The sequence below is a fragment of the Phacochoerus africanus genome, chromosome 4, assembly GCF_016906955.1.
Source record: "Phacochoerus africanus isolate WHEZ1 chromosome 4, ROS_Pafr_v1, whole genome shotgun sequence".
NCBI lineage: Eukaryota > Metazoa > Chordata > Mammalia > Artiodactyla > Suidae > Phacochoerus > Phacochoerus africanus.
In genome coordinates this window covers 144,303,026-144,329,457 of record NC_062547.1, presented here as the reverse complement: position 1 = coordinate 144,329,457, position 26,432 = coordinate 144,303,026, and the positions used below count along the sequence as shown (strand labels likewise).

Sequence of the window (26,432 nt, the reverse complement as noted above, 5' to 3'; positions counted from 1 at the left end):
GGAGGTAAGAAGGGACCTGCATGGGATGCTAAGAATTCTACTTCTCACCCTGAGCAGTGATTACATGGGTGCATGCACTTAGTGATGATTTATCAAACTGTGCAATTCTGAGCTTGTGTACTTTCCCAGATAAGCACTAAGCTTACACGCGATAGTCTAAAATAAGCCGCACTTGGCAAAATCTCCTTAGAAAACAAAGGTACGTGGCTCAAGGAAATAAATGATCCTGCTCACAATTTTTTCTGTTGATCCAAATTTCCTCAGCGAAGCATATAACACACACAAGCCCAGTTTTAGAAACTGAATTATCACTTGTTAAATACAAGTATGCTTCTTCCCTGCCAAAAATGTGAGCCATTTATGAGTCGGAAGACATCCCCAGAATCCCAGGAAACTCTGCAAGGCCTAGGTCAAAAGATTTAAGTGCTCGTTTGAAACTGCCCTGTGTCACTGAGGAGAGACTCTCTAGCTCACTTAGGAAGGAAAAGGCCCCCAGAGCTTCTGCTCTCACGCGTGTGCCTCCCTCGGCAGGTCACACGACTAGCGGGCATCTGGTCTTGTCGCACACATCCATGGAGACATTTGGTCCATACCAAAAGGTCCTTGAAATTTTGTCCTATCAAAAACATCCATGAGTGGCATTCCCGCTGTGGCACAAGGGGATCGGCGGTGTCTCTGGAGCACTGGGACCAAGGTTCGATTCCCAGCCCGGCACAGTGGGTTAAGGATCCAGCATTGCTGCAGCTGCGGAGTAGGTCACAACTGTGGCTGGGATCTCGATTCCTGGCCTGGAAACTCCATACATCAGGGGGTGGCCGAAAAAGAAGAAAAAAAAAATATATATATATATACATATATATGTGTGTGTGTATATATATATTCTGTAAAATGGGCAGCAAATGTAATGTACACACTTTACAAAAAACTATGTGTATTTGTGTGTATATATACGTGTGTGTGTGTGTGTGTGTGTGTGTGTATCCTTGCCAAATGGTCCCTGATACTCAGTCCTGCCAAAAACACCCATGTACAGAAAATGTCCCTGGGTTCACATACCCTATGACGTTTGTTTATACTTTCGATTTATAAGATTAATACTTTAAAAATACTACCGGGAGTTCCCCTCGTGACACAGTGGAAACGAATCTGACTAAGAACCGTGAGGTTGCGGGTTCGATCCCTGGCCTCACTCAGTGGGTTAAGGATCCGGCACTGCCGTGAGCTGTGGTGTAGGTCGCAGATGCAGCTTGGATCTGGTGTTGCTGTGGCTCTGATGTGGGCCGGCAGCTGTAGCTCCGATTAGACCCCTAGCCTGAACCTCCATATGCCACGGGCGTGGCCCTAAAAAGACAAAAAATACTACCAGGTTTTACTGGTCCAATCATGGTACTGAGGCTGTATTGCCAACAATAACCCTTCTTGCCTCTGAAGTTTAACTGGTAATGACACATGGGGTTAGGTAGATGGGTCAGGATCTGAATTCTGCAAGAGAGGAGGATTGATATTAACTATGTATGCCCAGGAAAGTCCTACAGCTAGAGAAACGCACAGAGGACAAGCTGAGGGTGGAATCTCACGATGCGCGGTGCATTCACAGGCCACTGGGCATTTGGCTGGATGTGGCTGGGTCATTCCATGCAGGCAGGGTTTGAAAGGAGGAGCCTGGTCAAGCTGTTCTCTAAAAGGGTGATGTAAACACTTCACAAGGCTTCTTCTTTCCATGGGCAGAGTGAGAACAGGCGTGGCTCGCGTGCTACATAGAGGTCTGGTGTAACGGTCCCCACAAGGGGGATACCAGGCATCGAACTGCCCCCCCCATCTGCTATCCCATTGCCCAAGGCTTCCCTTGAATCAGCGTCCTGGAGAGGCACAATCACGGCATCCACCAAAATGTCTGCCACTGTGGGTAGAGGTTTTAGTGGCTGTGACACCCACACTTACCTGTCAATCGGTGGGAACCACCACACCTTCAGCTAGCGCCTACCTCCTGGCCAATTCAGCCCGGCCAAATCAGGTGTCCAGTCCATAGGACATTAGTAAGTTTCCCTTACCAGTGAACCAGTGACCACTGGCCAGATGGCTACAAAACAAGCAAGTAAGTAAATAAATAACCCCTCTTCTGTTGCTTGGCAATATGACATCGTTATCTGAAAATTCCACCAGAATACGGCAGAAAGAGCACACTTGGCAATAAAAAGATAATGCTGCATCATGATGCGTTTTGTTACCTCCATTCCCTTGTGAGAGGGAGGAGTCAAAGGCACGGTGCTATGCAGACAGAATCTGTGACGCCCGACGTCAGGGTTGGAGTACCTTACCCTCGGTCAGGATGGGGCAGGAAAACAGCACAACACTGGTGCTGAACGGAAGGAAGGAAAAGCCCCGAAGAGATTAAAACGACACACAGCAAGAAGAACCGCGTGCAACATCGTCTTGGGTACGTCAAAGAGCTCTTCACGATATTCGTGATGATGCGCTCCTGTGAATGCTGCTCATTCGAGAAGCAAATAAAGAGGATTCCAAGCAGACTTCAACCTCCAAACCCAACCTCATGACGTGGACTGCAAATTCCAGAGAAGCACAAAGTGACCGGATGCAGAAAACTATTTCTTACACAGGACGCCTGTGCTCGAGATGGTGAGAGAATCCTTCTCGGGACAACGCACAACACTATTCTGTATTTAAGCGCCAGTCCTACCGCACTCAGTAGCGGCTCCCTCAAGGCAGCACCAACACAGTTCACTCGGTGATTTACCGAACATGGTGGAGTACTGAGTCATATGATGCCGCTCATAGCTCAGAGCAACGCCGGATCCTTAACCCACTGAGTGAGGCTGGGGATCGAACCTGCAACCTGATGGCTCCTAGTGGGATTTGTTTCCTCTGAGCCATGACAGGAACTCCGCAAAAGAAAACTTAAGAGGACCCCAGGGATTATGTTGAGAAAATATATGTTCATGGAAGGAATGGCACAAGATGACCAGAAGCTCCAAGATTTCCACCAGCAACCTGGGGTGTTTACACACCAGGAATGAATGGCCATCACAGGATGCACACCACAGTGGAAGGCTGGCATAGAAAATGCCAAAAGCTGACGGTAGTATATCATTCTTCAATGTGCAGATTTACTGACATGTTAAAAGATAAACAGCAAAGCGATGAACAAGTTATTACCCAGGCTCTTGGTGGTCACAGTCAAACACAGCCGCCAACGACACAATGAAGCCAATGAAATCAACTTCCTATTACTGAAACTGTTTACAGACGCAATGAATATAAAACCAATAATCAGGTCAATGGTGAGAACCTGAAAGTAACTGCTCAAGGACTTAGGGATAATCTCAACAAATTTTACGATTGGGAAGAACAAAAATAAGTGTGAAGGAGTTCCCTTTGTGGCGCCGAAGAAATGAATCTGATTAGGAACCATGAGGCTGCGGGTTCAATCCCTGGCCTCACTCAGTGGGTGAAGGATCCGGCATTGCCTTGAGCATCGGTGTAGGTTGCAGATGTGGCTCGGATCCTGCATTGCTGTGGCTGTGGTGTAGGCCAGCAGCTACAGCTCCCCTTCGACCCCTGGCCTGGGAATGTCCATATGCTGCAGGTGTGGCCCTAAAAAGCCAAAAAAAAAAAAAAGAGTCAATGTGAAACCCAAAATTCATCATGAATTACAATAAAAATAATGTAAATAAAATCTAAGCTAAATGTTTGTACAATGAATGTACCATGGACCAAACGTCTCAGAGGACATTTTGAACAGAACCAAATGTGGTCCTTCTGACAAGAACCAAATGTCCTGCAAGGGGGCAAAGACTCTGCAAGGCCACATCTTCCTCAGCTCTCTGTCCCCGAGCCCCAGTGCCCTAACGCCAAAACCAAGCGGAGTCCGTTGCTCACAGAGGAAGAGCTCAACAAGTAACCTGTGGTTGGACAGGACTCTGCAAAGCCCTTAACAAGCGTTAGGCGCTTTGACCAAAGTCCTTCCTCTTCAAGGAGCCTCTTCAAAGGAAATGATTTGAAATGGAGACAAACATTAACCTATGAAACAGTCCATCAAGTTCTTTAAGACAGCAAAAAATTACGAATGGAAACATTCTCAACGTTTAGAGTTAGGAGATTAGATAAGGCAATTACATTATATCCATAAAGCAGAAAGAGGACACAGACATTTAAAATGACACAAAAATGACATTAAAAGACAGAAAGGACGTCCTCTCTTTGTGAAAGGATTAGGAATGTCTTTCTTCCAACTTGTTCACAATTTCCGGTACTTCTCGAATGTTCTACAAGGTGCAGCTATTCTTCTTCACTTTTTACTTCCACCATCAAAAGCGGAAAAAGGGAAAACTTGAAGCCAATGCGTTGAACTTGACAATGTCAACATTACAATCTTCTCTCTTTCAGGAGCCACTGATGCCTTTATCCGTTACTTACATTCCTCGCCTGGGATCATCCCTTTGGCTGTTTGTGTGTCCTGAACATTTTACCAGACTCAACTCCCACTGAATCATAATAATCTCTTTATCTCTCTTCCTTTCCCTCCAGGCTCTGAGCTCTTCATTACCTTTGTAAGCCCAATCCAGTGTCTTGCTCTTAATGGGCACTCAGCATATTGTGACTCAAAGCTGCTGGATGTCAGGGTAATGACAAGAGGATTTACCTAAGATGCATGGCGGCAGGGCCATGATTTCCCACCTATCTCATGCCTGGCATACAAAAGAGCTAACATTTGTTATTCGTCTTAGCCTTTGCTGCCCTAACAAAATACCACAGACTGGGTGGCTCGAACAACATATACTTATTTCTTACAGTTCTGGAGACGGAAAGTCTGAGATCAGGGTCCCGGCCTGGCTGGGCTCCAGGGAGGGCTCCGTTCCTGCCTTGCAGGCGGCTACCTCCTTCCTGTGTATTCACACGACTTTGTGTAGGCACACGCACACGGAGAGAGGGAGCGAGAAAGAGAGGGCGAATGTGCACAGCAAGTCTCTTCTTAAAAGGTCACTAATCCTATCTAATTAATCCCACCCTTATCACCTCATTTCACTTAATTACCTCCTTATAGGCCCTACCAAATAGCATCACATTTAGTGACAAAAGCTTCAGCACATAAATAGGGGGCAAGGGCCCAAAATTCAGTCTGTATCATTAAATGAAAACTGACAATATTTCACTACCAGTGGACCACTGAAGTGACACCAAAAAATAACTATTACTTGTGACCAGAACAATGGCTAAAAAAAACTTCATCGCATATGTCAACTGGTAGGGTGCACCAAAGACAAGTAGAAGGTTTTCTGTATTTCTTTATACCTTCAAGCACAATAGGAAATCAAGAAAGAATCTGAGGAAACACAAAAGGCCCCAAGTAGCCAAAACCGTCTAGAGAAAGAAAAGCAGAGCTGGAGGAATCAGGCTCCCTGGCTTCAGACTATACTACAAAGCTAGTGTAACCAAAACAGTATGGTATGGCACAAAAACAGACATATAGATCAATGGAACGGGTGAGAGTGCAGAAATAAACCCATGCACTTATGGTCAATTATTCTATGACAAAGAAGGCAAGAATATAACCTAATGTCCATTAACAGATGACTGGATGAAGAAATTGTGATATATATCACATAAATGTAAATATACACACACACATATATACAAAATGGAATACCACTCAGCCATAAAAAAAGAATGAAACTTTGCCATTTACAGCAATATGGATGAATCTGAGTATTATGCCAAATGAAATGTCAGGTAGAGAAAGATAAATGCTGGTTGACATCACTTATATGTGGAATCTAAAAAGTACAACAAACTAGTAAACATAAAAAGACGACACACATATAGAGAACTAGTGGTTATCAGTGGAGAGAGAGAAGGAGGTAGCAACAATAGAGGGAGGGGGAATGGGAGATACCAGCTCCTGGGTATGAGACAGCTCAAGGATGTATTGTACAACACAGGAAATACGGCCAATATTTTGTGATAACTACGTGCAGAGTAACCTTTAAAGATTCTATTTTAAAACTATTTAATTAAAAAAAAAAGGAAAGACTCTGAGCATGGTTGTGATATGCCCAAACCTGTGCTTTAGGATGACTGAGCAGGGAGCAGGAAGTCTGGATCCAGATGTGAAACCCAGGGCGGAAGAATTGCCACTAGACGTCATTTCAACAGTCAGGTGAGTGCTGTGGGCACTGACAGCAGGAACACCTAGAGTGCTGGCAGCAGGGAGAGACAGGAAAGAGCAGAGGAAGGAGTATCACCCGGGTCAGATCCATGCAATCTGGATGAGAGACAAAGAGAAGGGAGGGAGGAGGTGGGGCGGGGGAGAGCTGACCACCAAAGACCCAGGGATGAGAAGAGGAAGACACCTTTGCAGAAAGAAGGGGAGGGTGGTTTGCATTTGAGGTATGTTGAATCTGAGCCGCATGCCGGCAGCTCCCCAGGTGGAGATGCTGGCAGTCAGCTGGACGTGGATACACGGAACCCCAGGAGGGAAGTCAGGCCAGAGGGAGAGAGCTGAGCATCACCGAAGAAGCAACGAAGATAGCCAAGGAAACGTAAGTCAACAGAGCACAGAAACTCAGAGACCATCTTCTCCTGGACACAGAGAAAGAGGCCAAAGGACCAAGGAAGGGGGAGGAAGAGGAGTTCCTGCGGTGCCGTAAGGGATCAGCAGCATCCTGGGAGCGCTGGATGCAGGTGAGACCCCCAGCCCGGCAACGTGGGTTAAGGATCCAGCATTGCCACAGCTGCAGCCTAGGTCATGAGTGCAGCCGGGATCCGATCCCTGGCCCAGGAGCTCCACGTGCCACAGGGCGACCAAAAAAAGAAAGAAAGAAAGGGAAGGAGGAAAGGCCAGAGGGACAGGAGGAGAAGCAGGGTGATGCAGTAGCATGAATGGAACAGGTGGATCTGGCTCCTGCGTGATCAGTGGGACCCTTGAACAGGCTGCTTTATCAAGGTAGGGAGAGCAGAGCAGGGAGCCCCAGAAAGCAAGAGAGAGAGACACCCACAGGCTGTGCACCTGTGTGTGTCAGGCATCACAACAGGGATTTTGTGAGGATTATCATCTTGAATTCTCACCAACACCCCTCAAAAGAGGGTGCTATTCTAATTTGTACTCAGAACATTCTGTGTAAAACTAAATAATGAAAGGAGCAGATCTACAAGGTCACATTTGCCTGTCTGAAAAAACAAACCTCTCAAACATATTTTGATGTAGCTATGGAGATCTGAGAGCAGGTCTGTACGTGGAAAAGAGATATCAAGGAAAACGATACAGAGAGGGGCGGCGTATGCAGTGGTCTGGCCGGATGACCAATCACAGGGCTTAAAATGTCAGTAATGGCAAATGGATTTAACTCCCGGTGGCTCAGAGGCGTGTGTGTGTGTGTGTGTGTGTGTGTGTGTGTGTGGTCTGTTGCTGGCTCCCACAGGAACTGCTTGGGAGAAGAAGACAAAACCTATGCTGATCTGGTCAGTTAGCCCCCTGGTGCCAACGTGTACTATTCATAACAATTTTTGAAGGGTGATGGCTTTCATCCACCTGCAGGGCTCTAGGAATCAAAAAGCCTGCGTTCAGCAGGCCATTGCCTGAAACAAAGCAATGTGAGGACTCACAGGTCATCAGTTACGAAAAAATAAAAAGAGTAGAAAATGGTGAAAAATAACATGCTCTCGGAAATATCTCAAACTTGTGGAAATTTAACACAAACAGGGAGGTCTGAGGCTTGGGGACTGCTTCGATTCCTCTTCCTACCCCATCTCGTGGTCACCACAAAACAATTGTTCAGCATCTCCACAGTCCTCCTCAACTGGGCTAATTAAAAGCCACAAAAATCGCCTTGTTTTCTCAGCCAGATACTTCAGCCATACGTGTAATGAGCTGATTGATTAGAACCAACCCACACCCCCATCCCAGGGCTTGCAAGAAACCCTAATAAGAGCAGCTTCTTTGGACTGAGAAACCCATCCATCTGTGGAAGCTGTCTGACATTTATTGAACATGAATAATATCCCCATGCTCTGAGTTTCTTGAGGCCCAGCCAGCACTCTAGGGAAATGACTTAACTCCCACAGACAGGCTCAAAAAGGTTCGCTCTGCGCCAATATACCCTCATGCTAATTATTCTCATCAGGTCAAAAGCATCCATGACGTATCCCTCGCCCAGGTAACAGGGAGAGGAAAGCCCTGAGCTTGAATCTGCTGCTGCCACGTCCCAGCTGAAACAGCGGCTCATGATCTGCATCCGCTCCATCCCCTGCATGATGGGCATGATGGGCACATCCAGCCATGACCTGAAAATGCTAACAGGGCAGAGAGCGGTGGAGAGAGCCAGACACGTGGGGCACCCACTTTGGATCTGCCCTTACCTGCTGGGCTGCGTGACACGGAGGAAGCTCATCATTCGTCCCTTCAGGGTTCACACTCTTCTCCAGTCACCACATCTGATTTGAGCCACTTAGCCCTGAAGTTCTGCTTTTTGAATCCAGAAATCCCAATCACATCACATCATTCTCTCCGACAACAAAGATCGAAAATGCCCTCTGCTCTGCAGATGTGCCGCTTCCTGACGTCATTCAGGGTGGAACAGTCATCTCCAGAACCATTCTCTCTTGCCGATTTGGGTGGAAGGGGTGGCGTCACTCTTTTATAATCTACTCGGGAAAAATCCCGCTGCGAGCCGAAGTTCCTTCCTGCTAACAAAGGTTTCAGCGGACCCTGACGTGATCCATACACAGGGCGACCGTATCCAAGGTGGGGCAGTTTTGAGAAAAGGGGCACTATAGAATAAGCATTCTGAGACAGCAGGTGTGACGCAGGACACACAGTCCATCCTGGCCGGGTCCTTTGCAGGGAAGAAGATGGTACCCAGCCTTCCCTCTCCCTTCCACCAAGCATCAGTCAAGGAAACCCAGGGGTCAGAAGTTACAGTAAAACAGTCACCTCAAAGCCTCCTCTCCTCCTCTTCAGGACCCGCCTTTCCCTGACTCAACAAAAGCACACGCCTAACCAGCACTCACTAACCGACGTAATTAAACCGAGCCTCTGGCTTGAACACAGTGGCCGATTCCAGGAACAGCAACAGTGAGGACCACGAGCACAGAAGCACAGAGGTCAGGAAACCAGAAACGCAGGCAGACTAGCTGGTCTGGGCTGCGGACAAGGTCAGACCGGAGGAGGAACGAGAGGCACCTGCTGTTTGTCACAATCACCGAGCACAACAGGCCAAGTCTCGGTAGGGGAGGCAAAGACCAGATTTGGGCAACTCCACACAACAGCCATGGGGCAGCTGGCCCTGAGAGTGCTGGGGGGGCTGCCAACCCCACAGATACAGAGACGATCCCCTCACGACAAGTGCATGTCAAAGAAGACCACCGCCAGCCTCACGGAGCTGTCAATCAACAGTCCCCTGCACAGCAGGGCAAAGCCCTTCTTCTCAGATCCAGTATTTTAGTTACAACTAGTTATCAGGAAGAGGAAAGTGAATGCACGTGTAAAGTCTTGGGGGAAAGAGGACGATGTATTTTTTTAGTTTCATTTTCCCAACCATTTTAGAATTGGCCAGGAAGGACCCTGGTTTATACGCTGGGCTTAAAAGAAACAAAAAGAGAATAAAATAATCTTAACACAGAATGGCCTGTTTTAATAATGCATATTCTATAAGCCCCAGATGAGTCTGTGACGAGACAAATAGGTAAGAGTGGAAAAGCACGAGCGCAGGACCAATCGGAAGGGCCGTCAAATTTTCTTCCAGAAGGAAGGACAGAGGCATTTGAAAGGAAAACACTTTTCACTCTTAACAGATCCTTGTCTCCAGAGTGTTGCCCGCATTCCTACAACCTGCCAGAGGGTCGGGGGTTCCAGGCTGAGGATCCGACACAGAAACAATTCCTACCTACCCGCGAAGGAAATTCCCAAAGCAAAGCATCTATTTCCCCTGGGGAGGGGGTACAGGTGTTCCCTGAAAAACCATCTACTGGTCTTCCTTCAATCCTGGGTAGTGACAAAAGCCCAAAGAACCAAGACCAGGAAGAGTGACTGTGAAAGGAACCACAGTGCTGGGAAAGAGGCATAAACTACAACCCTGAAGGAATAAAAGGAGGATCCAACTTCCTGGATGCCGGTGGGGGGCATTGCTGGCAGCACCCGACACCCAGGGAGCACTCACCTGTGCCAGGCACTGGGTGAAGCACTGTATGGACCCACTAAGCTCATCCCCTCAACAATCCTGACAGGTGGGTCTATTACCGTCCTATATTGCTGGTGGGCAAGCAGAAGCAGCTTCTAGATTTGAGTCAGCAGAGTTAGGAATGGGCCCCCACATTAACTCAAGGCCCCCCGCTGCTGTCGAGATCTATGGAAGATACAGACTGTAGCTCCGATTACTGGTCGTGCAGTTGGGGGGATAAAGCGCGAACTCCAGATCTTCCTGACCCCAACACCCAGGCTTTTTCTTTTTCTTTTGAGGGCCACACCTGCCGCATATGGAAGTTCCCAGACTCGGGGTCGACCTGGAGCTGCAGCTGCCAGCCTGCACCACAGCCACAGCAACACAGGACCTGAGCTGCATCTGTGATCTACACCCCAGCTTGAGGCAATGCCACATCCTTCACCCACTGAGCGAGGCCAGGGATCGAACCACATCCTCTCAGAGACTATGTCCGGTTCTTAAGCCGCTGAGCCACAACAGGCACTCCTAGAGCCCATGCTCTTAAACCACACCCTACACAGTAACCTGAGTGCCACCACTGGTCACGCTGCCCCCACCTCCACCAATGCGACGAAGTCTACAATCACCGCCATGACCCTTTACGGAGGGCTTCTCGTGCCAAGATACGACAACGCTGGCTGAGAGATGTTACGGTGACTCAGATCCCAAACACGCGGAGGAGCCGGGATTTGAGCCAGGTCCCGTGGGTGCCAAAGCCTGCGCTCTCCATCCCTCCCACAGAGGCCACAGGTAGCAAGATCCCGACCACAGGCCAGGGGACCAGAATACAAATAACCACAGAGGCCACCTCCAGAGGCGGCTGTCACAAAGTCAGCGGCTCTTACTCTGCAAGTCTCGCCCGGCAACTTCCTGCTTTTTGTTTCACACACACACAGAAGCAAAAACCCAGAAGCTCATTTTGCTCACTCACAGCAGGTTAGAAACAACCATCCCCAAACGAAGTGAGAGGCCGTTAGGGACACTCTCCGTGACTGCAGGTGAGGTGACAAATGACACAGAGAGAGGAAGACAATGAAAAACTGAAAATGCAGACGCAAAATTATATGGTACATGAATGAAACACATAATAACAGGTCTGAGTCATCGAGAGAAAAATTGGCCTCTGCCTGAGCATCCTCTGTGTTTTAAAAGCACAAAAATGCCTAACATTTAAGCCAGGTTTTGATTATTCAAATTTTTTTTTCAAGTCTTGACAGTAATAGTAAGAGACAGCGGGGCTTAGTGGAAGCCAGCACAGATGACACGGGACCGCCCTGGACTTCAGTGTTGGCGCTACGGAATGCCCAGCTCTATGACCAGGGGCCCAGGGAAACCACGGCACCTCAGGGGCCTCGGCAAGGGGTGGGCCACTGGGTCCCTTCCACCACGAGCCCTCCGTGAGAAAGAACAGGTGCGGTGACAAGTCATGGGCCTTGGGGCCAGGCAATCCTGGGGTGAATCCCAATGACCCCAGTAGCAACTCGTGGGCGGTTGGCTCACAGTAATCATGTTCATAGCCAACACAGAGCAGAAATCCAATAAATGATTATTTAATGACTGAATGAAACCACGCAACCCTCTGTTTTCCCGCGCTGCAAAGTGGGTATGACACCTCCTACATTACGGAATCCTGAGGACGGAACAAGCCAATTCTGTAAAAGCACCTCATCTCATCCCAGGCTTGGGTACGAGCCTTACTGTGTCATGATACCTGTACCTTTCATCTTCACTTACCTGGGAATCTGACCTACAACGCAGCCCCCGTTCCCCCACCTGAACGGACAGAGGAAGCCCCAGCTCTTCGGCCCGTCAAACACATCAACTGCAATGGGAGCAAGCATCTGTGCCCTTGTTATCTTGAGATTATATCTAAAAATCATCCACAGATTCAGAACCGTCTCACCGGAGATCAACGCCCTTGTGAGCTAGAAGAGGTTCTGAAATTTACAGATGAAGTCCTGGGGCACAGCTATAAGATTCCCGGGGTTAACTAGTCAAGTCGATGACAAAACCCAGGTCTTTGGCCTCTGCTTCCTCCCCCTCCTGCTCAGCGCCTGGAAGCCGAGTCCCCACGGGCATCCTGCGCCGGATTTCAAAATCCCAGGCTGGACAGGCTGCAGCAGGAAAAGCAACACTGTCACAAGCAGGTGTTTCAAACTGGGTTCTGAGCACTGATTCCACCAAGGATACCTAGAAGGGATACTTTCTGGCCCAAGAAAAGTTTCCTCCCCTCGGATCTAGAATCTCGGCCAGACAGAAAAACCTTCTTGGAATACTGGCTCCTACGTACTTCTTGCTTTATCCTTCAGCTAGTGTTGCCAATTTCATTTTCTTTAAAAAAAAAAAAGAAAAGAAAAGAAAGGAAGAAAGAAAATGTCCTGAATGTCCCAGAAGGAATTTATCATCCCTCTAAAGAATTACAATAGAAAAATAAGAACGCTTTGAACTTCTGCTGGCCTGTGGGCAGGGCAGAGATTAAATCAAAGGGGCCTACGCTGCTCCAGGCTGTGATGCCCGGCCAGCCTCTAGGAAGGGGCTGTTGACCTGGGGCCCCTCCCAGGCTGGGCTATGCGGAGGGACCCGACTCCCTCTCAGTCCCTCAGCCACCGCCCCCCTGCAGGAGGAGGGACAAAAAGTGAGATCACCAGGCCCTCTGGCAGGGGATGGAAGACAGCCATCAACCATTCTCTTCCTCCGCAAGGACTCCTCCTGGCTTAGTAATGACGCTGATAACAGATGCCAAGAGAACTAACGGAGTTACCATTACTAATGCAGGGTCCTGGGTGTGAGGCATTGTCACAAGCGCTTTCAACAGATCAGCTGCTTTCAATTCTCCCAGCTCTCCTATCGAGGAGACCATGCGATTCTCCCCAAGACCACACAGCTAGGGAACGAAGCTCTGCTCGTCGCGGCCACCTTGCTGAGCGGAGGCCACTGCCCAAGCCTGAGGGAGGAGGAAGCCTTGTGTTCTTGTGGGAGGGAAGGCGGAATGCACGTCTTGCATACAGGAAGCGACTCCATAGAAATAAGTAAAAGGAACAGGTGGCCTGTGCTCACACTAGGAATCCCAGTAGAACGAACCTGGAGTAGCAGAGGGCAAAGGATCCTCGGTAACTATTCAACATATGCCAGATTCTCCCCTAACTCCTAAAAATGACTTCCTGCCTGTTTTGCTGGAAGCCTAGCCCTCACTGTGGCACTCTCGATGCCCTGTCCCATCAGGAAGGCCTCCTGTGAAATCCTAATCTAGTCAACACTTTGTCCTTAGATCTCTTCTTTCTCGTATGCTCTGAAGTCCCACAGACACACAGCTGGTGGGACCATGTTCTGGGGCCATCTCGACAGTTCAGCATGGTGGCAGCTGGCAGTCTCACCTCCCACCTCTGCTGGCTGTGTAATCAGCCTGCTTTTAATCCTGCCAAGCCCCATGCTGCCTGGTACCGGAGGCCAGAAGCTGCACACGGGTAATAATTTAACAAATCACCTGTCTGGCTCTCTTGCCAGGACACCCACCCTGGAGCTTATACAGCTGCTGATGCCAGGGCTGCAGCCCTGCGGGACGTCAGGTAAACGGCGGGTACCAGGGCCTCAGGGCCCAGCACTTTCCAGCTCAGCCCTGCCAAAGAAAATCCAGCTGAGGTGTTTGATTAAGAGCTGACCCTCCAGGATTTTTCCTTTTTTTTTTTTTTTTTTTTTTAACTTTTTAGGGCCGCACGTGCAGCATATGGAGGTTCCCAGGCTAGGAGTCGAGTTGGAGCCACAGCTCCCGGCCTACACCACAGCCACAGCAACATCAGATCCAAGCCGAGTCTGTGATCTACACCACAGCTCATGGTAACGCCGGATCCTTAACCCACTGAGCAAGGCCAGGGATCGAACCCGCAACTTCATGGTTCCTGGTCGGATGGGTTAACCACTGCGCCACAACGGGAACTCCCAGAGATTTTTAAATACTCCTATTTTGCCAAACGCAGGACTAACAGACAGACAGAGGTCTGCTCAAGAAGCAACAACACAGACTCGCAGGAACCTGCGAGGCAGGAACATCCTGGGACTCACCTGTAAGACACACAGAGCACACTGCAGCAACGCACCAAAAACACGTTGAAACCTATGCAGAGTTCCACAACCATACACCAAAAAAACATGATGTGAAACCAATTGTGGAGCTTGCTCTAAAACGTCTGAGTCATCCCCAGCCCAGGACCACAGGACAACAAGCAAAATGGTCTGCATATTATTTCCAATACCCGCTCACTGCTTTTGCTGTTAAGTGTAAACCGCTAAACGAAAAGATGTTTTTTCAGGGTGACAAATGAGATGCCGCCTCTCAGTTCTGCCGTGACGGTCTTACAAGAGAACAAACCCGTTGTGCCCACTGCAGTGCCAGGCTTAAGGTAACCTCAGGAGAGACTGCCTTTAAATAACCATCGGCGAGCTACATGCTGTCGCAAGCCATTACTGCTGTCAAATACTTGTCAACGCGCACACGAAGACAGTCACAGGAGAGACAGCAGAGCACAGAGCTTTCGGTTTGTCTAAAAAAAAATGTTCTAAACCAGACTCTCGGGCCTGGGTCCTGAGAAGGGAAATGGGCTTTAAAAAAAAAAAAAAAAAAAAGACCCAAATACGTGCCTATGACCAGGGCTTTGAGACTGTTTTGCCACTAACTCTAGAAAACGGCAGGGTGACACGGTTTATTCCAGAAACAACGAGGGCAGTGTCTAAGGTCACAGAGGCCCTCCAACCAGGCCTCAGCGTGGACAGGGGGAGAACCGGGGCCACCCTCACCACGCTGTGGCCCTACCTCTGCAGGGCGGAAGGGGACGTCCCCAGGCACCCAGGCTGCCAGCATTCTCTGTCTGCATCTGTTTACCATTTTAAAGGAGTCAGCAGAAGCCAGGGCCCCATGTAGCTACGGGAACAGAGTAAAAAGCTCTCGTATTTATTAGCACAAGCTTCAAAGTCAGATGGTCCAGGTCTAATCCCTGCTCCGCGTTCACCAGCTACAGGATGCTAGGCAAGCGCCTTTCCAGTTTTTCCCAGCTGTGAAATGGGCACAGGGAGACCACCTGCCTGGTAAGGGTGTTGAGAGAATTAAATAGCAGAACCCTATCGAAAGCGCTGCGCCCAGGGCTTGTCTCAGAGAGAACACTCCATACACGACCGCTGCCTTTCAACAAACAGGGGCTCACCTGTAAATCAGAGCAGCAAAGGTGTTCCTCTCCTCAGTCAGTCAGCAAATATTTACTGACTGCTCCTGCAAGTGTCAGGCACGGGCTAGAGGTGAGAGATGTGGCCAGGACTAGTGTGGGGCTCCAACAGCAGCAACTTCGGTCTGCTGGGGGGCAGTGTGCACGTAACCAGATTTACACACACACACACACACCCCAAAACAGTACAAATGCCTGTTCATAAATGAGAATGAAGTTTACTTGCGACATGGCTTAAAAAATATATATATACATGTCAGGTACTATATGATACTTGTTCCTTGCAAAGGAATCATATTAAGATGCAACCAGAGGCTGCTTTTGCCAACACCCACAGGGAGTTAATGTTCGACAGCGGGGCTCAAGTTCAACACGAACTGGCGGAACCAGATCAATAGACACCCAGATCTCCTTCAGAGAGGAACAGAGTCCAGTGTGTTATGTCACCAGAAAACATACAATCACAAGACTAAAGAGGCATGGACATCCAGCTGGCTGCGTTTATTAACTGTGAGAATGAGTCATCAGGCAACTCTCCAGGCAAATGTAAGGCTAAACTGGCTTATTGTTGACAACTCATCAAAAAGTTAGAGCGACAGGAAGCTGAAGAGCAAGCCAACTCTAGGCTAAAGGTAAGAAGGGGAAGAGAACAGACACACAAAGGCCTCACCAAGAGACCCAGGGTCAGCAAAGACCTCCCCGAGAGACCCATGGTCAGCTGAGAAGGCGCGGCAATCACTTCTTAAAAACACAAGATGATACTGTTAGAAGCAATTCCTTATGGGGGATGGAGTTTGCTTAGCACATCAATAGTTTATCACCTCCAATTTAGTCGCTGCAAAGGGTTAGGTCAGATGCCACTTTATGGCCAACGTAAAAGCTCACGTAAATTAACCAATGCAGGTCAAAAATCCCTTTATCGAGATCTAACTCAGTTTATAATCAGCTCAAGTACCAATAAGCAAAGGTCAAAGATGAGAAATATTACACATAAATGAAGCCCATTCCCTAAGAAAGATTTTAAGGAAACAAGACTTTTTAACAAACATTCCTAGCACAGCGTTGGCACAGGAAGCTGACTCACCAGATGGAGAGGGTTGCCCAGACCAGTGCTTCTCAAATTTTAGTGTTCATAGAAATCACTGGGGCATCGTGTTAAAACTGCCAGTTCCGATTCGGGAGGTACCAGGCAGGACCCAAGATTCTGCGTTCCTGACAAATTCCCAGGTGATGCAGATGCCACTGACCAGCAAACAGTACTTGGAGCCAAGGACCGGGACCAGCCAGCCACAGCCCAGCAACAAACATCCCCGATGCAGTGAGGCGTCTGTTGGGGGTTACAGATGGCTCAGAGAGCTCAGTGGAAGCCACGGACGCCACCACCTAGAAAAATGCAGGTTGCAGGCGTGGGCACATGCATGCAAACTTTCAAAATTCTACCACGGCCATTGAAGGAGGCTCGCCACCTCTGTGAGATGGTCCACAGAGCCCAAGGTAGGAGCCTCCGCCCTAGGAGCCTGCTGAAGACTGCCGCCAGCACCAAAGGAACCGGGGGCGGGGCAGAGGGACACGTCCCTGGACCACTCTGGCCCACGAGTGAGCGACACATGCTCTCTTCCCTGGGTCCCCGGCAACACAGGGAAGATGCTTTAGAGGCGACAGATGATACATGGGAATTAAGGAAAGCATATCAGGAAAGCCCATAATCTGTCTCCAAGATGCAAGAGACTCTTCTTCAGAAGCCTTCCTTTCTGGCATTCTGTCCATCCTGAGCAGAGCAGAGGCTGCCTGAATCCCACTGTGGAAAGTAACATAATGTCTTTTGTATCAAAGGAAATCTTGGTGACTCCATTTTGCTCCGGTTTCGGCCGAAATGCCCCTGCGACCCCCTTCCTGTTTCCCTCTTTTCCCAGCAACAAAGTGTTTCAATGAGCCACCCGGGAAGAGTGTGCGCCCTGACCCGACCCATGGGAAGGGGAAGGCACATCACCTGTGTTAGGGATCAATAGGGGAGGGTCCTTTGTTGGGCGCACGTGCTTTCTGGAGGACCCGCGCCCTTCTGCAGAAGGAAAGAGCCTTGTCGAGACGTCTCCTTGTCCACGTGCCTCACTTTCCAACACTGGCGACCTGAGCCAGAGTTATCTTAATTTCCAACACCACCAGTGCGTGCCACGGCCTCCCCGGGTGACTTGATTTCTAATCTAGACCCAGCAGCAGAAGGCGCTCCTCCCTACTTGCTCTTTTTTTTTTTTTTTGTATTTTTGGGGCCAAACCCACGGCATATGGAGGTTCCCAGGTTAGGGGCCAAATCAGAGCTGCCGGCCTCCACCACAGCCACAGCAATGCCAGATCCGAGCCACGTCTGCAACCTACACCACAGCTCACAGCAACACCGGTTCCTTAACCCACTGAGCGAGGCCAGGGAGTGAACCTGCATCCTCACGGGTACTAGTCGGGTTCGTTAACCACTGAGCCACGATGGGAACTCCTCCCTACTTGCTCTTGAAATGTCCCTGTCCTCTCCTGTAAAATGCAATAGGAGAGATGCCACTTCGTAGGGCCCTAGGGAAGAATAAGAAAGCGTACACAAGGGAGGAGTTCCTGTCGTGGCGCAGTGGTTAACAAATCCAACTAGGAACCATGAAGTTGCGGGTTCGATCCCTGGCCTTGCTCAGTGGGTCAGGGATCTGGCATTGCCATGAGCTGTGGGTGGTGTAGCCCACAGATGCAGCTCAGATCCCAAGTTGCTGTGGCGGAGGCCGGCGGCTGTAGCTCCAATTCGACCCCTAGCCTGAGGAACTTCCATATGCCGCAGGAGCGGCCCTAAAAAGCAAAAAAAAAAAAAAAAAAAAGACAAGAAAGTGCACACAAGATGCGGCTGGCACACTCCAATTGCTTCAAAATGTTTCCTTATTATTAGGTTTTGATTATTACGGCCGTTTTGAACACGCGGAGATGATGATCCATCCCCAAAAAAAGATTCTGCCTTTTCTAAGTGGAAGCACTTACTGCTTCGCTGCATCTCAGGGGGCAAAGCCTCCCCCCCATCCTGCTGCGGCACAGACATGCATGACCTGCACAGGCCTGCCCGATGCCACTCACACACCCGAAGGCTGTCTTTTCTGCTGCTTCGTTTAATTGTGGCAAGATACACTGTGGCTGTCTTTTCACAACCAACATGGCCAGGCATGTGTCTCTCCACCACTGGATTTAAGATCATATCCAAAGCCTTCAGCACCATCATTCGGTGTGAGCCTTCATTCCTGTGAGTATCTTAAACTAACAAGGCCAAACCCAAACACCAAAGGGCTGATGGGAGAAAAAAGCGCCACAATGCTGAGAAACCCTTAAAATTTTGTGACGTTAATTCATTCAGTAACCTCTTGTCCTTTTGACCTCAGAAACTCAAGACAACTTTACCGGTTTGCACAACAATCCTAAGGACAATGGGGTGGGTGAGAACTGGGTACACTTAACTTTGGGGCTTCCTGGAGCTCGTCACGCTCCAGGGCTCCTCACTGCAAGGTCCAAGAAGCACCTGCATGGTCGCCTAAGTGCTTATGAAAATTCACATTCCTGGGTTCCGTTTCAATGGCTACATCAACGTTTCTGGGGAAGGAAAGTGCCATTTTTAATATATTGCTTCCAGAAAGTTCCAACACACACTCAACTTTTAAACCAAGCTAAGACCTACCCCCAGGAGAAAAAAAAAGCAGACAAGTACATACACCTAAAATCTTGCCTACAAGTTCAACAGATTCCCAGACCTCCTGAAGACTTCGCTTGGGCTGACGGGGAAAAACCCCTGGTCTATGCATCACCAGCCACTGTTCCCCAACTCCAGTTACACAATTTAAAATCTGTAAATAAAGTCATTTCTGCTTCATGTATTACAAAAGGAAATTTTATGTGTGATAGCTGTGAAACTCTGGGTTGGATCCTTAGCTCTAAGTTTTCCAAATAAAATATGTGATGGTCAATGTAAAAAAAGATTGACTATATATCCTAAAGCCTCTCCCCCGGTGGCCTTAATGACATAGGTACCAGCCCTCTTCAGGAATCACTGGTTCCTGTCATCCAGAGATCTGGACCCACTGGGGGATTTTACGAGGCTCACGGCCTATGACGTGAGGGGCTGTCTACTCCAGCAAACCCTACATGTCCTCTGGCCGCAGTGTGCACAGGCCAGGCAGAGCCAGCTACAGAAGGAAGACAGAGGGCTTTCCTTCCTGCCAGGAGACCAGGAGCTATGACACGCCTGGAGGGAACTGCCCTGTCCGGTACCCTTGGGGTGACCTGCCCGCTCTCATCAAGGATGTGAGACAAGCCCACTGCTGCCTCCTCACTGCAGGGACAGAGGGGGCATCTGAGCCAGCAGGGCCAAGCTGCTTCTCTAGAGGATGCGTAGGGCACGGATCAGCCTGTGCCTTGGGCTGAACAATCAAACCGAGGAGCGTTTCAGAACCGGGCTGGGGCGGCCTCTATGTGTGCACAGAGCGGAGAAAGCAGATCTGTGGGGGCAACTGAGGGGAGACCCCAGCAGCCTCGGAGAGAAAGGACACGCAGCCCCAGCCCGGCTCCGGAGCTCCCAATTCCTGGCTCCCCACCAGCAACGCTTCCTGCCCTCAGGGTCTGTGGGACGTCCTGCCATCTCAGCAATCAACTTGCCCCTTGGCTTCAGTTCGTGTGGGCAGGCAGCTGCTCCTCTAAAGCAAATCGCCACTAAACTAAGACTCTTTGGGCTACAAAGGCCTGGCTCTGATGACCAGATGGCGGTGAAGGGGGCCAGGGGCCAAGAGCCAGGGCAGGTACCCTTCCAGTCACACCCGGGGAGAGGGCAGGGCTGGAACCTTATCAGAGGGCCACGGAAGGGGAATTCTGACGGGGTCCCCTCATCATTCCAGGGGAGAGGGACACAAGGAGGAGGTGACACAAGGGTGCATAGAGCTCTTCCCCCTGCCGATGGTGACAAAGAATAAGAATGATGACAAACACTGCTGATATTGACCAAGTGTTGGCATATGAGCTAGGCTCTTTACAGCTATGATCTCATGTAGTCCTCCTGAGAGCCCAAGAAAGGTGATAACGTTATTCTTCCAACTTTATACACGAGGCAACCGAGACTCAGAAGAATTAAGTGCTTGCCAAGATGAGAAAGCTAAAACAGAGAGGATCCCAACTCCAGAGTCTCCTACCAACAGGCCACGCCGCTTCATGAAACGCTATTAAAGGACAGACCCCAGGGAGAGCTGGTGTCTGAGTGACAGCAGAGGCTGCAGCCACCAAGGATCCTCCCCCCAGCAGCCCAGCCTCCCGTGCCAGTCGCTAACCCCAGCCGGCAATGCCACACCTGTGGGCACAGCACCAAGAAAATAAGGCATGCAAAGGTAAGAAGCCAGGAGAGGGGTGCCACCAGGCTGGGGCATGGCTGGGCCTCAACAAGGCCCAGCGGAGCCTGGCCTGAGTCCAGATCATAGACACAGGGTTAGAGAAGGGTGATTTTTTTTTTTTTTTTTTAAGTAGTTGGTACCGGGCATCTCTTCTGTGGTCCCACAAGGGACGATACACTCCCAAGTCAGGCAGATTAAAGCGAAGCTTAGCCCAGGAGCTGTGCTATCCAAACTAACAAGTACCGGGACGGAAACCCATTCCTGGGCTTGGGACTGGATGACAGGCTAAGGAAGAGAAGGCAGAAACCTTAATCCCGACCCCAGAGCCGCCTTCTGATAGATATGCCTGTTATTCATACCTCATTCCTAAAACCTGAAGCCCAGAGCAGACAACTAACCTGTCACAGATCACAAATCAGTTACAACTAAAGCACTGATTCCCCAAACTCCACGCAGATCCCAAGCCTGCTCCGCACTTTTTTTTTTTTTTGCCTTTTCTAGGGCCACACCCGCGGCATGTGGAGGTTCCCAGGCTAGGGGTCTAATCGGAGCTGTAGCCGCCGGCCTACACCAGAGCCACAGCAACACGGGATCCGAGCCGCGTCTGTGACCTACACCACAGCTCACGCAACTCTGATCCTTAACCCACTGAGCAAGGGCAGGAATCGAACCCGCAATCTCATGGCTCCTAGTCGGATTCGTTAACCACTGAGCCATGATGGGAACTCCAAGCCTGACCAGCACTTTTAAACAGGGCGCCTGAACTTTTCGGCATTTGTGCAGCGCATTTTCCTAGGAAAACAGTGCTGACACATCCCCTTGTCACCATCTTTGCGGGAGGAGTGAACAATGCGATTTGACAAGGCTGCATGAAGTGACGGTTCTGGGCAAGGCACTGAGCCAAGGACTGAAGTCACGCCAAGCTGTCCTCACCATCGCAGACGGGTGGGCACTCGCTCAGTGACCACGCCTGTCCACGCCCTCTCGCGTCTCACTGTCCGAACCCCCCTGTAGCCCTCTTCATCCCACTCTGGGCATCAGGGTTTGGGGATGCAGTCTGCGGTCAGGGAGCCAGAGTAACGAAGATGCTGGCTGGAAGGACAGCCAACCCATGATCCAGTGCCACCCACAGACCACCTAAGGTCCCCTTCTTCACCATGTCGACAGCAGGAAAACCCATCTTCCAAACCAAGGCTTTCAAGAAGGCACCATCCTCTCGGGTCCCGCCCGTTCTATCTCCACGTCTCCCTCACTCGGCTCTCTGCTTCCTTGAACTCTTAGCATCACAGGGAGACGGCCCTCCAAGTGCCGCCCAAACCCCTCCTATGGACTAAATGCTTGTGTCCTTGCCAAAAACCAGATTGAAACCCTCCTCCCCAAAGTGATAGTGTTAGGAATGGGTCTTCAGGAGGGGGCCTTCAGGGGGTCATCAGGATTAGATGAGGTCACGAGGATGGAGCCCCCAGCCTGGGATTAGTGCCCTCGGAGAGTCACAGGAGAGCTTGCCCCCTCCCTCTGCTCTCTGCCATGTGAGGATGCGAGGCAAAGGCTACAGTCTGCAGCCCAGAAGAGGACCCCCTGAGGACGAGACGATGCTGGCACTCTCATCTTGGACTTCCAGCCTCCAGAACCACAAGAAATAAATCCCTGCTGTTTATAAGCCACCGCGTCGGTGGAGCTTTGTCATAGCAGCCCGGATGCACCAAGACTCCCCTTTCCCCTCGCCTGGCTGCAGCGGCAACTCTGCCAAGGGGACACTCACTTCTCTCCCGGGCCAACTCCACTCCTGCTTTTCCAGCCACCTGCCAGGCTTCGTCCCCTGCACACTGCTGCCGTGCTGGCACCTCCAGCTTGCTCTCTCCCTCCCACCTGTTCCTCCGCCCGAGTTCCTTATTTCTGGCAAGGGAAGAGAACTAGCATTTACTGAACCTCCAGCACTTGCCAGGCACCAGGCTGGGTGCTCGCTGCGCTCTTGCATTTGAAAGAACCATGACACCCCCGCATCGTCACCTCTGTCTCTGCCGGCTCATCAGTGATCACGCCTGTCCACGACCTCTCGCGTCTCACTGTCCAAACCCCCCTTAGCCCCCTTCATCCCATTCTGAGCGTCTCCTACCTACCCAGCCTCCCTGCCAAGGTCTTGCCTGGCCTCCGGGCACACGGGACTAGACACTGCCTTCCTCTTTTATTTATTTATTTTTTTAATTTTACAGCCGTATCCGTGGCATATGGAAGTTCCTGGGCCAGGGACTGAATCCAAGCCACAGCTGCAGATCCTTTAACCCACTGCACCGGGCTGGGGATCAAACCTAAGCCTCCACAGCAACCCAAGCCGGTGCAGTTGGAGTCTAAACGCACTGCACCACGGTGGGAACTCCTCTTGAAGCACAGCACCCGCGTCATCAGGACCTTCCAGGGCACGTCCCCTTTCCTCCATGCCAACCCTGAGTGCCCCGCCTGGCCCTGGAGGCTGGCCACAACCTGGCTCTCATACACGTTCCAACTTACTGCCCACTGCTTCCCCGCCGGCGGCCGGCTGGGAGCCAGCCAAACCACGTGATTCCCATCCCTGAAGCCGGGCTGTGCTTTGCCAGGCCTGTGCACACGGTCCCCGATCCGTGTGCCTTTCCCTCCCACTTCTTCGATGAGCTCCTCTCCCTGAGCCCAGCGCAGGCATGGTACCACCTGGGAGGTGCATGTGCTTATTTCCTGCGGGGAAGACGCTGTTCGCCCATGAACTCAGGTGTCCCTCGTGCACTCCTCCGATGGCACTTGGGGACTGCGCGCTCCTCCATGAAAATGGACATGCCTTAGGGGCGGGGACCGGACAGGACTTATCTCTGCGGCCCCCACTCTACCTAACACAGCTCTGTTCACCAAAACAATAGCCATGCCTTCACTCAATACATATTCACCCTGTGTCTGCTGCGTAGCAAGGTGCTACAGGGCGCTTGGTCTACAACAGTGAACCAGAAAAGACATGGTTCTTACCCTCACGGGCTTCCCATTTGGTGAAGAGACAAACTGCACTCATTCCTTCTCCGGAGGAGTACGCAGTTAGCCGTGGCTCTGTGCCGCAGAAGATAAGAACCAGGGTCCTGCAGAGGGGCCAGGAAGGTCAGCCAGAGGAGTGAGGCTGGGATGAGTCTCAAGGATGAGCAGTGAGAAGGGGAAGTGTCAAAAGGGCTCCAGGTTTAGGTGACAGCACATGCAAAGGCCCTGTGGGAGGTGGGAGTGGTGAGCCACTGCCACTGGAGAATGTGAAGGAAGCTGGGGAAGGATGCAACGTGACTGGGACGTCTCGATAAATGTGTGAAGTGAATATAAAGACATGACCTGGAGTTCCTGTCCTGGCGCAGTGGTTAACGAATCCGACTAGGAACCATGAGGTTGCAGGTTCGATCCCTGGCCTTGCTCAATGGGTTAAGGATCCGGCGTTACCATGAGCTGTGGTGTAGGTTGCAGATGCAGCTCAGATCCTGAGTTGCTGTGGCTCTGGCGTAGACTGGTGGCTACAGCTCCGACTCAACCCCTAGCCTGGGAACCTCCATATGCCACAGGAGCGGCCCAAGAAATGGCAAAGAGACAAAAAAAAAAAAAAAAGACATGGCCTTCACCTAATTAGCATATTTTTTGTCACTAAAACCAACCAATCTTAGCCCTATAGCAGAATACCAAAGATAATTTTTAAAAATACTTCTTTCCCATTGGAAATATCCTCCTTTAAGCATGAGCTCAGAAAAAGAGTAAAGAGTTCCCATTGTGGCTCAGCTGTAATGAAACTAACTAGTAACCCCGAGGATGCGGGTTCAATCCCCGGCCTTGCTCAGAGGGTTAAGGATCCGGCATTGCTGTGGCTGTGGGCTTAGGCCCACAGCTGTAGCTCCGATTCGACCCCTAGCCTGGGAACCTCCATATGCCACAGGTGTAGCCCTAAAAAGGGGGGGCAAAAAAAAAAGAGAGAGAGAGAAAGTTCCCCTAGCTAGAAATAGAAAAGCAAGCAAGACTGGAACCTGATAAGAATCATGTAACTCCTTAAGTAATACAATGATGTCTTATTTTTTTTTTCCTCTTTAAATGATTTTTATTTTTTCCATTACAGCTGGTTTACAGCTGTTTTATTCCTAAGTAGAAGCCGGCCACCGGATTGAGAAAATAAACAACTGTCAATCATCCTGAATTGACAATGAGAAAAGAAGCTAATTACGGACCAACCACTGTTGGGCCTTAACTAGCAAGTGCATTCTCTCCTTTGATCACCACAACACCCAGGTTCAGGTGCCAATATCACTCCCATGTGGCAGATAAGGCACCTGAAGCTCGGAGAGATGAGTGACTGGTCACACAGGTGAGCAGCCACGATCAGCGGGACTGGTTAAGCTTTGCCCTTGAGCAGTTCCAGTGCTTCCCAAGCCAGCTCTAATGTCAGCACTTCTGGACCTGCATGTATTTTTTAACCTTCCCCCCGTGTTTAAGCCACTGACTAGTGACAGCGCACACAAGATAAAATAATTTCTGAAGGCATGCCGTAAGCCTTCTGGTGTCAGCTCCCTTCCTGTTCCAGGTCTCCCTCAAAACATCCCAACTCTTCCTCCGATGTTAATAAAGAGAAGTTTTCCAGTTCACTGCAAGACTTAATATCCTGAGAGAACAGGAATTGGAAACCGATGAATCTTCTCGGACGACATCTCGGCCAAAGTCAACAGACTCCAAACCCCTCTTGTAGCAGTCGCTGTTTACACTACATCTAACCGGAAGCAGAGGGGGTTCAGATTACCGGAAAGCTCTTGCCACGCTTTTCCCAACTCCCGACAGAGTTCTGGGTCTTGACTGAAGGACAGTATCATGCTCTCCCGTCAACAAACGCTGCCCCAAACGATGTCAACTCCTCTCTCTCAGAGCCTGCCTGCAGTGGCCAGGATGCAGGGCAGATGATCCGACCTCGCCCACCTGCTGTGGATGAAACGGGCCACTTACCTGAGGTCTGGCTGCCCCTCCGAGGAGGGTGAGGGCCTGAGTTGCCAGCGTGATCACATTAAATGAGCAATGGCGCCGCCTGACAACAAAATGCCCACGCCTCAGGCTGGCTCACCTGCTGCTGCTTTTTTTTTAAAGGGCCACACCCGTGGCATATGGAGGGTCCCAGGCAAGGGGTCAAATCGGAGCTACAGCTGCTGGACTACACCACAGCCACAGCAACTCCGGATCCGAGCTGTGTCTGCGACCTACACCACAGCTCACGGCAACGCCAGATCCTTAACCCATGGGGCCAGGCCAGGGATCAAACCTGCGTCCCCACGGATACTAGTCAGGTTTGTTACCGCTGAGCCTCCACAACTCCTGGCTCACCTCTGATCCTCCCTAAGGCCCTCCAGGACCTGCCTGAGAAACTCAGGGCCTGGGGGATATGAGTGTGTTTCCGACCGGCTGAACACACTGCTGTGTGCTCACGTGGGTCCCTGCTCTCAGTTCCCGTGGTGAAGCCCTAACCCTGCTCCCTCCCTCGGAATGTCTACGTGAAGACAGGGCCTCTAAAGAGGTGGTTCCGGCCCAATGGGAGGGCCCTAATCCGAGAGCCTGCGTCCTTAGAAGAAGACACCAGGACTTAGACAGCA

At 50.4% G+C, this 26,432-nt stretch overlaps 1 protein-coding gene across 5 annotated transcripts in view; it reads right to left on the bottom strand.

The window, feature by feature from the left end:
* The window catches only part of ARHGAP26 (Rho GTPase activating protein 26), a 459,207-nt gene that overhangs the window by 388,515 nt on the left and 44,260 nt on the right, over positions 1-26,432 (bottom strand). The window lies entirely within an intron of this gene.